At 48.2% G+C, this 14,195-nt stretch overlaps 1 protein-coding gene across 3 annotated transcripts in view; it reads left to right on the forward strand.

Annotated features, from left to right (window-relative positions):
- Positions 1–14,195, forward strand: part of SLC7A2 (solute carrier family 7 member 2) — a 115,311-nt gene that overhangs the window by 60,306 nt on the left and 40,810 nt on the right. The gene's annotated exons all lie outside the window — the stretch shown is intronic.

Genomic DNA, 14,195 nt, shown 5'->3' on the forward strand with positions numbered 1-14,195 from the left:
TCTTATCCATGTTGAATAGTACTTTATTCCAGACTGAAAGTAGACCACGGCAACTCATAGACTAAGGTACTGCTCAGCATGAGCAAGGTGCATAAAATCTGTCTCCAAATGAATCATAGTTGTAATTGGTTTTGTCTATGTGTATTTTGTTGTTTTGTTTTTTAAATCAGGTATTTGTTTAGTTTCCTGTTTCCTGATCCTATAGTCTACTCAGGCAAAACTTCCACTGATGTCTCTGGGAGACTTCAGCCCAGAGATTTCATTGGGAGTTTTGTGTAAGAGCTGCAGGATTGGGCCCAGAGTGTATGTGTGAGGTGTCACAAGAAACCAGATGTAGTATCTGAATTAGAACCCTGCATGGGATTAGTGTAGAGCCCTGCAGCAGGACCGGGATCCCCCAGGTCTCACAGGAGCTGCTGCCAAAATAGCAGGAGTGGGATTAAAAATAGTCCCACACAGGACTCTAGTCTGGATTGCTGATTGTCAGTGTGTGCATTCCATGGTATGAGGGCCCAGACTTGAATTTCCACTAAAGTCAGTCTGAGTTTTGGTTGCTCAGAATCTCATTGGAAGGACTCATTATTATGCAGAACTGAGCCCGTTCAGTATGTGCCACAAATGTGAGATAATAATGACATTTCAATAGGATGGTTTATTGGTAATGTTGATTAATGCATTTGAAAATGTGAGAGTTTAGAAAACATTGGCTGGTGCTGCCATTCTCTTCTCTTTGAGGGATCTCTATTGCAGTAAGATGTTCATTATTTTAGTTTGGAGACTGTTTCTCAGCTTGCACAACTTGAAATTTTACTTAGTGGCTTTGAATCATTGTAGTTAAGAAGTGTCCATTATTGTTGTTCAGAATAAAAATTTTAATTTTAAGCCAACATGGATATAAAATCTTGGAAACCAATAATATTTTAAAAGCTTCAAGGAGGTCTGGCACATTTAAAGCTGCAGTGAACTAATGCCCTGCTATTTTATTGAGTTTTGAAATAATATGACATTTGAAAATTTTACTTGTGTTTTTTCTATCAAGAGCCTTAAAACTAAAATGTGGAAGTAACTGTGTATTTAATTATCCCGGTCTCTAGCTCCTAAGCATGGGATCGTGCTAGAAGATTACATCAGATCTCTAATACTTTATTAATCTAGACATGAAAAAGGTTCTTGGTGGTAATGCATGAATCTATTAATGCAACACTAGCCAATGATGATACTTTGATGGTATCAGAATGATCTAAAATTACAAACTGAGTCATAACTTTTCCCTGGGTATGGCAATGGTTGCAGTCATGTTACAGCTGTTAGTGTGAGTTTGTCATATAATATAATTCCAAGAAAAACATGGAGGGCAAGTTACGCTGGAATAACACGGCGTAATGGTGAGTAATTGAGATCAGACTCTGCCCAAGTAAATTCCTAATTTTATTTCTTATCTTTTACTGTATTCTGGTTCTATATTTCTTAGTCTTCTGGAAGAATGCTGCCCCTAATGGTAAAAGTGTTCAGTGTAATACACATGTATGTATACCATAGTGTATGTACTCTTAATACTTATTTTGTTCTCTAGTCTCTGTAGATGTCAATAATCCCAAACCAAGAAGTTAATAAAACAAGAGGTCATAGTTCTGCTGACTTCCAGTGCAAGACAACCTACTTTTCACAGAGTGCAGCTGGCAAAGAAGATTTTGGTTATTGACTTACAAGTGTAAGCCCTGATCATGCAAACACTTATGCACATGCTCAACTTCACACACGCTGAGTAGTATGTGAAGTTAAGCACATGCATAAGATTTTGCAGGGTCAGCTCTTTAGATGTTTAAACCTTTACAGAGTTATCAAGGCAGCCCCTTACAGCCGTTCTGAGAGATTATACCTACCAGATCAGTCATTGGCAATAGCGGTGAAGCTGCAGCTTTGTGTTCATATTTAGGAAAGTTTAACCTCCCTCCATCCCTTCCCCCAAGTCCCCTAATCGTGGTATCCCTTGGATTACTCCTGTGTTTCATTTCCAATCTATGCAAGAGTCTCGTTTCACAAGTAAATTAGGATGCAATGGTTTTTTTTCTACTTTGTTATTCGCTGATCATATATTTCTAGACTCATGAACTAAAAATTCTTCAACAGCCTCAAACTCTTCTACATTGACAACATGTCAAAACTGCTGAAAGAAGCCTTCCCTCCACAAAATATAAAATATAAGAGCTTTCACTGCTTCATCCATCCCCTCTGGAAAAGTCTGAGTAAACAGGCTTGGTAACATACTCTCAATCTTACAAACTCAGCTATCTCCAATCAAGGGGTGAAGCAAATTTCACATGGGAGGTCCCTCCAGCTAGAATTTCCTCCTGCCTAGCGCTGGGGTATACAAACTTAAGAACTGTTGCCCGAAGCAGCTGATGATTCCAAGTGGAATATGGTTGCTAGGGAAGAGAGAGGTAGCCTCTTAAGGGCAGGACCCAAACCACAAAGCACTTTGTAGGTCAAAACCAATGCCATGAAGTATAACTGGAATTCAGTGTGCAAACTGATGATTAGAGTCCATTACAGAAATTTAGTCGGCAGGTGTCAAAGACACAAGTAAGGTGGGGATGTCCAGATCTGAAAAGAATAGTGGTAACCTATTAGCACTAGATAAAGATAGCTGTAGTATAAAAAAAAATGTTTTCTGTCTGATAATTCAGATGCAGCCGGGTATGCAGCAGGACCTTTAAACTGCAAATCTTGTTAACAAAGGGTGGCTGTACCTTCCTCAAAAAGAAAAGGTGGTAGAACAGAGTTCCATGACAGTCCAAGTGGGACAGCTCTTAAAGCAGAACAGCGGTCATCTAATTCACATAACCATACTCTTCTCTGGATCAAATCTTAGAAAAGCAAAGTGAAGCACATGATCAATCATGTCAAAGGCAGCTGATAAATTTGAAAGAACCAGAGTGAAATCATGACCCCATTGAAATCAGTGGGAGTTTTGCCATTGAGTTCAGTGAGGCCAGAATTTCAGCCTCTTATCTTTATGCATTGCTGAAAGGATATTCTTCTTCGAGTGATTGCTCATATCCATTCCAGTTAGGTGTGTGCGCGCCGTGTGCACGTTCGTCGGAGAAACTTTTACCCTAGCAACCCAGGCGGGTCGGCTGGGTGCCCCCTGGAGTGGCGCCGCTATGGCACCCAATATATATCCCAGCCGACCCGGCCACCCTTCAGTTCCTTCTTACCGCCCGTGTCGGTCTTTGGAACTGTGGAGCGCGGCTTCACTGACCTCCACACTCCCTAGCAGCTCATTTCGCTATCGTTGTATATAGTAGTTATAGTTAATTATATATATATAATTATTTAGTCCGTCAGTTAGTTAGTGTTATTAGTGTAGTTATTAGTTGTAGTTTGAGGGGATCGGGGACCCCCCCCCTTCCCTGCACCGGGAGCCGGAGCTCATGCCCGGCTCATCGGGTTTCAAGCAGTGCTCGGCTTGTCACAAGCCTATGCCTGTTGGAGACCCCCATGACTCCTGCTTGAAGTGCCTCGGGGAGTCGCACTTATCGGCTAAGTGCTCAATCTGCAAGTCTTTCAAGCCGAGAACCAAGAAGGAGCGAGACATTAGATTAAGACAGCTCCTTATGGAAGCGGCCCTGACACCTCCACCCTCGGCACCGAGCACAAGTCAGCCGGTAAGCAAGGGCACCGCCACAGCACCGAGCACTGCCACCAAAGACTCACGGCACCGGCCTCCGCCGGCCCCAAAACCGGCTCCGAGCCGCTCCCTCTCCCCGAGGTCGAAAACGGCGAAGGCACAGATCATCCCACCAGCAGGTGCCTCGCAGTCAGAGCCTGCGCCAAAGACGGACCGCCCGGCACCGATACCTGCCGCGGCACCGTCTTAGCCGGTATCGTTGACTCCGACCCCACGAGGGCCATCGAGTCCGGCACCTGGCGGCTCCCCGGTGCCCACCGTGGTAGAGCCTGCTTCGCCATCTACCCCGGAGACGTTTGCCGCAGCGAGGGATCTGATTGTGATCACTGATGCACCACTGCCCTTACCCCCGGCACCGCCGGTGCGGGTACTACACTCAATGGGCAAACCGACCCTGACCAGACCAGCTTCGGTCAGCGTAGCAGACCGGCACCGCTCCAGATCGCGGTCCCGTGGACGCTCTGCATCGAGACGTTGCTCATTCTCTCGACGTCGATCTCGGTCTCGGCTCCGGTCAGACTCCCGGCACCGATCACCTCGGCACCGGTCAGGCTCCCGGCACCGGTCAGGCTCCCGGCACCAGTCGACGTCTTGAGCATCAACCCGGTACTCGCAGTACTGCTCCAGCTCACGGCACCGCGGTGGGTGCCGCACCTCCAGGAGCAGATCAAGACAGAGGGACTCGAGATCTCGGTCAACCTCCCGGCACTGAGCCGGTCGCAGGTCCCAGTCTCGCTCCCGACATCGTCACCAATACCGACACCGATCACCACAACCCAGAAGTGTAAGGTCTGTCAGTACCTCGGCGCCAACTTTTGCCGCTCCACCTTGGCCGTCTAGAGGCACGTCGGCATCCTCCCAGGTGGGTAGCTACTACGAATAGGACCAGGATCCCGAAGTACTGCTGGGAGTGTTCCAGGACCCCCGCCCGCAGGACGTGGGTGCCCAACAGTGGGGTTTTTGGACACCCTGGGCATATCATCAGACCCAGGGTGGCCCCATGCCCCAGACCCGTTCTACCGCCTCAGAACATCGGGTACCAGAGGCCACTGTCTCCCGCCCCCCCGTGGTTGAGTCGGATAAACAGCCGCCACCAGACTCCCCGGGCCAACTCGAGCAGGAACCAGTCCAGGAGCAGGAGACCGCACAGGATGCCCTCATCCCCGGAGTATCCTCCTCCTCCTCGCCAGATGAGGCCGTGGCTGGGTCTTCGGCGTCAGGACCCCCGCCGATAGACCTCAGGGCCCACCAGGACCTCCTCCGTAGAGTGGCCCTTAACATCAACCTACCTGTGGAGGAAGTCCCAGAGGTTGAGGACCCGGTAGTGAGCATCCTCTCTGCGGATGCACCTACCCGAGTAGCCCTCCCATTCATAAAGACTATCCAGTTGTCATAAACAGATAGCTAAGGGTTAATGTCTCTTTCACCTGAAGCACCTGACCAGAGGACCAATCAGGAAACCGGATTTTTTCAACTTTGGGTGGAGGGAATTTTGTGTCTGAGGTCTTTGTTTTCTGTCTGCCTGCTGTCTCTGAGCTTTGGAGAAGTAGTTTCTGCTTTCTAATCTTCTGTTTCTAAGTGTAAGGACAAAGAGATCAGATAGTAAGTTATATGGTTTCTTTTCTTTGGTATTTGCATAAATATAAGTGCTGGAGTGCTTTGATTTGTATTCTTTTTGAATAAGGCTGTTTATTCATATTTCTTTTAAGCAATTGACCCTGTATTTTGTCACCTTAATACAGAGAGACCATTTGTATGTATTTTTCTTTCTTTTTTATATAAAGCTTTCTTTTAAGACCTGTTGGAGTTTTTCTTTACTTCAGGGAAATTGAGTCTGTACTCACCAGGGAATTGGTGGGAGGAAGAAATCAGGGGGAGATCTGTGTGTGTTGGATTTGCTAGCCTGATTTTGCATTCCCTCTGGGTGAAGAGGAAAGTGCTTTTGTTTCCAGGACTGGGAACGGAGAGGGGTGGAGTCACTCTGTTTGGATTCCCAGAGCTTGTATCTGTGTATCTCTCCAGGAGCACATGGGGGGGGAGGGAAAAAGGATTATTTCCCTTTGTTGTGAGACTCAAGGGATTTGGGTCTTGGGGTCCCCAGGGAAGGTTTTCCAGGGGGACCAGAGTGCCCCAAAACACTCTAATTTTTTGGGTGGTGGCAGCAAGTACCAGGTCCAAGCTGGTAGCTAAGCTTGGAGGTTTTCATGCTAACCCCCATATTTTGGACGCTAAGGTCCAAATCTGGGACTAAAGTTATGACATGGTGTGCAGCGGTTACGGAATAGACAAAATCCAGAAGCCAGTAGGAATATTATGTTTTTCTTTTCTCTGCTAAGGGCTTTTTAGCAGAGAGAAACAGTTTGGTTTTAAAAGGGAACCAGAGAGAATTTTTTTTTCTGCTCTCTCTGGCAGTTTGTGGCTTGCATAATAAGCAAGACGCCATTAAGAGGCTGTTAAGGGTCTTTTGTGACAATAGCTCTCCCATTGAGAGTCATTACCAGCACTATATACATGCAAATAAAGTGGTTTTTCAGGTTTACTTAACATTGAAGATTAGCTAAAGGCACTGTTGCTAGGCAGACTCTAGGAGGCAACAGAGCCTGCAGTGCAGAAGATAAACACCGGAGGGCACCCCAACCCAAGAAAACAGGAACCATGACTTCTAAGGCAAAAATTGAGGCCGAAGAAGAAATCAAAGAAGCTGAACACAGGCGACAACTGGAAATAAAACAAAAAGAGATGGAGATGAAAGAAAGAGAAGAACAAATCAAACAGGCAGCACACAAAAGAAAACTAGAAGAAGAAGAGTTGGCCCACCGAAGGAAACAAGCAGAAGATGAGTTGGCCCACAGAAGGAGGCAAGAAGAAGAGGCGGCCCACCGCCGAGACATGGAAAAACAACAAAAAGAAATGGAAAAACAACAAAAAGAGAATGAAGAGAAGGAAAAACAGAGAAAACATGAACTGGACTTGGCAAAAGCTGGGCTGCATGTGCCAGCCAACTCTAACAACCCGGCGCCAATTATTGCTCCACAGCACAGGAAATTTCCCACCTACAAGGCAGGTGATGACACCGAGGCCTTCTTGGAAAATTTTGAAAGAGCCTGTCTTGGGTACAGCATCCCCGAAGACCAGTACATGGTAGAATTGAGGTCACAGCTCAGTGGACCTTTAGCAGGGGTGGCACCACCAATAACCTGTGGCAGTCGCCAGCCTCCATCCCGCCGACAGCTAAGGGAGTGGAAAGGAAGTACATGGTACCCTCTCGGGGATACGAGTACCTATATGTCCACCCTCCTCCTTCCTCCCTAGTTGTCCAGTCTGTCAACGACAGGGAACGGCACGGCCAACAGGCTCCGGCCCCCAAGGCCAAGGAAGCTAGGCGAATGGACATGGGTCGCAAGGTGTATTCAGCTGGGGCCTTGCAACTCTATGTGGCCAACCAACAGGCCCTACTGGGCCGTTATAACTATAATATATGGGCGGAGGTGGGTAAGTTCTCCGAGCTTCTACCCCAGGACTCACGCCTGGAATTTAATGCATTCCTGGAGGAGGGTAAAAAGGTGGCCAGGACCTTTCTACAGGCCTCCCTCGATGCGGCTGACTCAGCAGCCAGAACCTTGGCCTTGGGAATCACCATGAGGCGCATTTCCTGGCTTTAGGCCTCCACCCTACCCCCGGAACTCCAATATACTGTCCAGGACTTACCCTTTGACGGGAAAGGTTTGTTCTCGGACAAAACGGACTCCAAATTGCAAAACCTGAAGGACAATCGAGTCATCATACGCTCGCTGGGGATGCATACACCTTCCACCCAGCGTAGACCCTTCAGGCCCCAAGCACGACGCCCATACTTTCCACCCCGCCAGAGGCAGGACTTCAGTAGACGGCATGGCCGGGGGGGCAGCAGACGCCAATCCGGCTTCCAGGGAGGCCAAAACCAAGGGCCCTCCAAGGCACCACCGGGCTCCAAGTCCGGGTTTTGAAGGTGCGCCCGGGGACGGCGTTCCAGACGCAAGACAGGATCCTTCCCCTACCTTCTCCAACTGCCTCTTCCACTTCCTCCCGGCGTGGTCCGGTTAACTTCAGACTGTTGGGTGCTACGCACAGTGAAGCAAGGATACCACCTACAATTTGCTTCCTCAGCCCCTTCCCGCCCCCCTTCTCAGTCCCTCTTCAGGGACCCCTCTCACGAGCAAACCCTTCTGCAGGAGGTTCGTTCTCTCCTCGCAGCAGGAACTATAGAGGAAGTACCTCTAGGCGAGAGAGGCAAGGGGTTCTACTCCCGATATTTTCTGATCCCCAAGTCCAAGGGAGGTCTCAGACCCATCCTAGACCTGCGGGCCTCAACAAATGGATGCTCAAGTTGAAGTTCCGCATGATCTCCCTGGGAACCATTATCCCATCCTTGGATCCTGGAGACTGGTATGCCGCCCTTGACATGAAGGACGTGTACTTCCATATTGCCATCTTTCCACCACACAAGAAGTACCTTCACTTCACGGTCAGACATCAGCTCTTCCAGTTCGCAGTCCTACCCTTCGGCCTCTCCACGGCCCCGAGGGTATTTACCAAATGCATGGCCGTTGTGGCCGCCTACCTCCGTCGACGGAAAATCCACGTGTTTCCGTACCTCGACGACTGGCTCCTAAAGGGGTCCTCCCAGTCACAGGTGCGGCGACATGTCGAGGTCGTTATGGACCTCTTCTCCCAGCTAGGCCTGCTTCTCAATGCCGAGAAATCCAGCCTGGTCCCACACAGAGGTTTGATTTCATAGGCGTGACCCTGGACTCTACTCAAGCCAGGGCTTACTTACCTCAGCCCCGCTTCCAGACTATCGTCTTGATCATATGGAGCTTGCAGGCCTCCCCAATCACCTTGGCTCGCACCTGCCTCACATTACTACGGCATATGGTCACATGTACTTACGTGACGAAGTATGCCAGGCTCCGAATGAGGCCCTTCCAAACGTGGCTTCATTCCGTATTCCGCCCGGGCAGGGACCATCTAGATGTATTGGTGACGGTCCACCCCGACCCTCTCCGCTCCCTCGACTGGTGGCTGACCCCATCCCTAGTATGCGCGGGGATGCCGTTCCATCCACAGCAACCGCCGATGACTCTAACAACCGATGCATCATCCCTGGGGTGGGGGGCCCACCTAGGGCACCTGCGTACCCAGGGCATCTGGTCGTCCCAAGAGCTGTCACTCCACATAAATGTCCAGGAGTTGAGGGCAGTCCGCCTCGCCTGCCAGGCGTTTCAACGACGCCTACACGGCCGTTGTGTTTCCGTACTCACGGACAACACAACAGCCGTGTACTATATCAACAAACAGGGGGGAACCCGTTCGTCTCCCCTATGTCAGGAAGCCATTTGACTCTGGGACTTCTGCATAGCCCAGTCGATAGATCTGGTGGCATCCTTCCTCCCAGGGGTCAAGAACACACTGGCGGACAGACTCAGACGATCCTTCCTATGCCACGAATGGTCGATCAGACCGGATGTCATCCATTCCATCTTCCAGAGGTGGGGATTTCCCCGCTTAGACCTCTTCGCGACCAAGTCCAACAGGAAGTGCCAGGAGTTTTGCTCCTTTCAGGGTCTCTCTCCCGAGTCGATCACGGACGCATTCCTCCTGCCATGGACCCACCACCTATTGTATGCCTTCCCTCCATTCCCTCTGGTGCACAAAGTCATGTTGAAACTACGCAGGGACAAAGCGCATCTAATCCTGATCGCACCTGCGTGGCCCAGACAGCACTGGTTCACCGCCTTGCTGGACCTGTCTGTGGACCCTCCAATCCCCCTTCCTCTCCACCCAGATCTGATCACGCAGGATCACGGCAGGCTCTGTCACCTGGACCTACGAGCCCTGCACCTCACGGCGTGGCTCCTGCATGGCTGAACGCGGCGGAGCTCAGCTGCTCCACACCGGTCCAGCATATCCTCCTTAACAGCAGGAAGCCTTCCCCTCGCTCAACGTACAGGGCCAAGTGGAAGCGCTTCTCTTGCTGGTGTGCTACTCGGGGTGAACCCTACGCAGGCCCCGATTCCCACGGGCCTAGACTACCTTAAGCACCAGGGCCTGGCGACGTCCTCCTTAAAGGTGCACTTAGCGGCCATATCCGCCTTTCGACCAGGAGAGGGTGGCCGCTCCATATTCTCCCACCTCTTAGTCACCAGATTTGTTAAAGGCCTGGAGCGTCTCTACCCCCCTGCATGCCGCCCTGCTCCTACCTGGGACCTTAACTTGGTCCTAAACAGGCTCCCGCTCCCGCCATTTGAGCCACTGGCAACTTGCTCGCTCACGCATCTGTCATGGAAGACGGCCTTCTTGGTAGCCATTACATCGACCAGACGGGTCTCCGAGCTGAGAGCTCTCACAGTGGACCCACCCTACACCATCTTCCATAAGAACAAAGTACACCTGCGACCCCACCCGGCGTTCCTCCCTAAGGTTGTGTCTGCCTTCCATACCAACCAGGACATCTTCCTCCCGGTCTTCTTCCCGAAGCCCCACTCTTCTCGGAGTACGCTTAGATGTACGCAAAGCGTTCGCTTTCTACATTGAGCGAACAAAGCCGTTCCGGAAGTCTCCTCAGCTGTTTGTGGCGGTCGCAGAACGGATGAGGGGTCTACCAATCTCCTCTCAGAGGATTTCCTCCTGGGTGACTGCATGCATTCGCGCATGCTACGACCTAGCTCGTGTCCCCTCTGGCCACCTCACGGCACATTCCACGAGAGCTCAGGCGTCGTCGTCAGCCTTCCTGGCGCACGTGCCTATCCAGGAGATATGCCGTGCAGCGACCTGGTCATCGGTCCACACATTCACCGCACACTATGCGCTAGTCCGACAATCAAGAGATGATGTGGCCTTTGGCGTAGCAGTTCTAAATACCGCCACATCTCACTCCGACCCCACTGCCTAGGTAAGGCTTGGGAATCACCTAACTGGAATGGATATGAGCAATCACTCGAAGAAGAAAAGACGGTTACTCACCTTTGTAACTGTTGTTCTTTGAGATGTGTTGCTCATATCCATTCCAAACCCACCCTCCTTCCCCACTGTCAGAGTAGCCGGCAAGAAGGAACTGAAGGGTGGCCGGGTCGGCTGGGATATATATTGGGCGCCATAGCGGCGCCACTCCAGGGGGCACCCAGCCGACCCGCCTGGGTTGCTAGGGTAAAAGTTTCTCCGACGAACGTGCACGTGGCGTGCACACACCTAACTGGAATGGATATGAGCAACACATCTCGAAGAACAACAGTTACAAAGGTGAGTAACCGTCTTTTATATAATGCACAAGACCAGCAATAGATTGTGTTGTACCCAATCCTGGAACCAAACGGAAAGGGTCAGAGAGCTCTGAGGACTCCACTTAGTACCAAAACTAACTTGCCGTAATCTCCTTTCTATCACGGATGATAGGTCAAAAGCAAATCCTATTTGTCCTAATGAATTCTCCCTAATTATAGCTTGGAAAGCTTAGCCAGGCGAGAGAAGCAAGCTCCTGAGATGCATCCAAGAAGCATGTGTGTATTCTGGAAGCCATGATGAGTATTTGCAAGGCGCAGAGATCTCCCTAATGACTGGCCACACTGCTTTCTATTCTTATTCATAAAGGGAAGGATTTGGAGACCTCCTGTGTTTACAAGAGGCAATCCTAGAAGACTAGTGTCTCAGATTTTGTAAGTGGTGCTGAAGATCAAGAATCAGGGTAGCTCCAACTACCTACGAGGAAGAATAACCGTACTTCCCTTTTCCTCCTTACAATGAGATACACTAAAGTGGTTTTGCAGACTCTGTTCCTCTCACTGTCCACATGAACTGGGTATTTTCCACTGCAGCTTGAACTAATGTAGCATTTTTAAGCATTGCTTTTGAAATGTATTTTGTACTGCTTGAAAGCAAATATATGCTAGAAAAATGTTTCGTTTGGCTAAGTTTCTACATTCCTTGTAGGGTAAATCATCATAATCATGTATAAAGAGATAGTTGCCTTGCCTTGTCAGGATGACAACAATGACAAAGAAAAGAGATTTTTTGATAGAATGGAGTTGACAAGCTGGCAGTGGATAAGGTTAAGGTTAAGAGTTCTAGAAGGAAAGCATGGTCCTTTCTACAGATTGACCTAAAATACTTCTAACTGCTTTGGAAAAGTGTCAACAATCCTAGTAGGAGGAAACACCACATTTTCAAAGTACTTATTTTGTCTAAATCCTGACACCAGTGAAATCCCTAGGAGTTTCAATATGATTGGAAGTAATATTATGAAGTGTTGTTTTTCTCTTGGAGTATTAGAACTAAAATGGTCTAGGTAGTATTTTAAAAACTCTCTGATGAAAATAATACAGTATAAACTATTATTGGTTCTTTTCATGAGTTAGGACAAAAGTAAAAAACACTATTAGTTCAGTGTGCAGTGTCTGAATCATAGAATCATAGAAGATTGGGATTAGAAGAGACCTCAGGAGGTCATCTAGTCCAACCCCCTGCTCAAAGCAGGACCAATCCCAAATAAATCATCCCAGCCAGGGCTTTGTCAAGCTGGGCCTTAAAAACCGCTAAGGATGGAGATTCCACCACCTCCCTAGGTAACCCTTTCCAGTGCTTCACCACCCTCCTAGAGAAATAGTTTTTTCTAATATCCAACCTAGACTTCCCCCACTGCAACTTGAGATCATTGCTATTTGGTCTGTCATCTGCCACCAATGAGAACAGCCTAGCTCCGTCCTCTTTGGAACCCCCCTTCAGGTAGGTGAAGGCTGCTATCAAACCCCTCCTCATTTTTCTCTTCTGCAGCCTAAATAAGCCCAGTTCCCTCAGCCTCGCCTCGTAAGTTATGTGTCCCAGCTCCCTAATCATTTTTGTTGCCCTCTGCTGGACTCTCTTCAATTTGTCCACATTCTTTCTGTAATGGGGGGCCCAAAACTGGACACAATACTCCAGAAGTGGCCTCCACAGTGCCAAACAGAGGGAAATAATCACTTCCCTCGATCTGCTAGCAGTGCTCCTACTAATGCAGCCCAATATGCCGTTAGCCTTCTTGGCAACAAGGGCACACTGTTGACTCATATCCAGCTTCTCATCCACTGTAATCCTCAGGTCCTTTTCTGCAGAACTACTGCTTAGCCAGTCAGTCCCCAGCCTATAGTAGTGCATGGGATTCTTCATTCCTAAGTGCAGGACTCTGCACTTGTCTTTGTTGAACCTCATCAGGTTTCTTTTGGCTCAATCCTCCAATTTGTCGAGGTCACTCTGGACCCTATTCCTACCCTCCAGCGTATCTACCTCTCCCCCGAGTTTAGTGTAATCCGTGAATTTGCTGAGGGTGCAATCCAGCCTATCATCCAGATTATGAATATTTATATGATACTTGTATGGAGATTTATACACTTCCATAATTGTGTTTCCATAATGAAATGTAATTATTATAAAAAACTATGGTGTGTGTCAGGACTCAGAGAATTTGAACTGTCTTCCTGTTGTTATTTTTGTTGTTCCATGCCTAAGATGGAAAAAAAGACTGCTCTAAAATCATTACAGAAATTGTACATAATTGCACTCACAATTTATAATGAAAATTGACACAAACAAAACTGTTTTTTAAATCTTCCTTTCAGTTAAAGGAAGTGCTATTGTGTATGTGGGCTGAGGAAGAAAGCTTAAATAAATTGTTTGAAAAAAATATCTAGTTTACTAGATATGTTTAACAGTGTAATATAAGCAGTGTACTGATGTGCTGTTAGCACTGGCCCCCCACTTGGTAAGGCAACTCTCATCTTTTCATGTGCGGTGTATTTATATCTGCTTACTGTATTTTCCACTCCATGCATCTGGTGAAGTGGGTTTTATCCCATGAAAGCTTATGCCCAAATAAATTTGTTAGTCTCTAAGATGCCACAAGGACTCCTCCTTGTTTTTGCTAATTTAGGTTGAGTTTGCCATAAATAGTTGTGGCTGTGTGCATGTGACTCTTGCTGGGCTAACTTTAAAATGCAGTAGTTCTACTGAGTGCATTCTGAACGCTTAAACAGTTTTTTTTTCATTAGGTCACTAACGTCCCAATCTTGTGTTGTTCTCCATATAGGCAGACACAGAGCACGGCTGAAGTCACATGGGGCTCTGCACAGGTGCAGGGGTCTGACAGCAAAACGCAGCATAGGGTTGCTACTTAAATCAAATGCATTTACATTCATGTCTACCAACAAGGTGCCATGAACGTAGCTATAACATTCTAAAGGAAATACTCTTCTCTGCACTAATATCAGGACTGTCAGTAGTCTTTTAATGTCAGACAGCTTGTATCTTTCCTGGGTGGTGAATGTTTAAAGTAAAGAAAAACCAGCTTACTATTGGTTACATACAGTGGGGCCGCTGACCTGGGTGGCCGTTATTCATGTTGATGTCAGAGGGAGTCGATGGCACTCAGCACCTTGCAGTTGTGCCATGTTTATTTTTAGAGGCTGAGCTTTTAGAAGAAAAATCAAAAGAAGAAGGA

This window comes from Gopherus evgoodei, chromosome 5 (assembly GCF_007399415.2).
Source record: "Gopherus evgoodei ecotype Sinaloan lineage chromosome 5, rGopEvg1_v1.p, whole genome shotgun sequence".
Lineage (NCBI taxonomy): Eukaryota > Metazoa > Chordata > Testudines > Testudinidae > Gopherus > Gopherus evgoodei.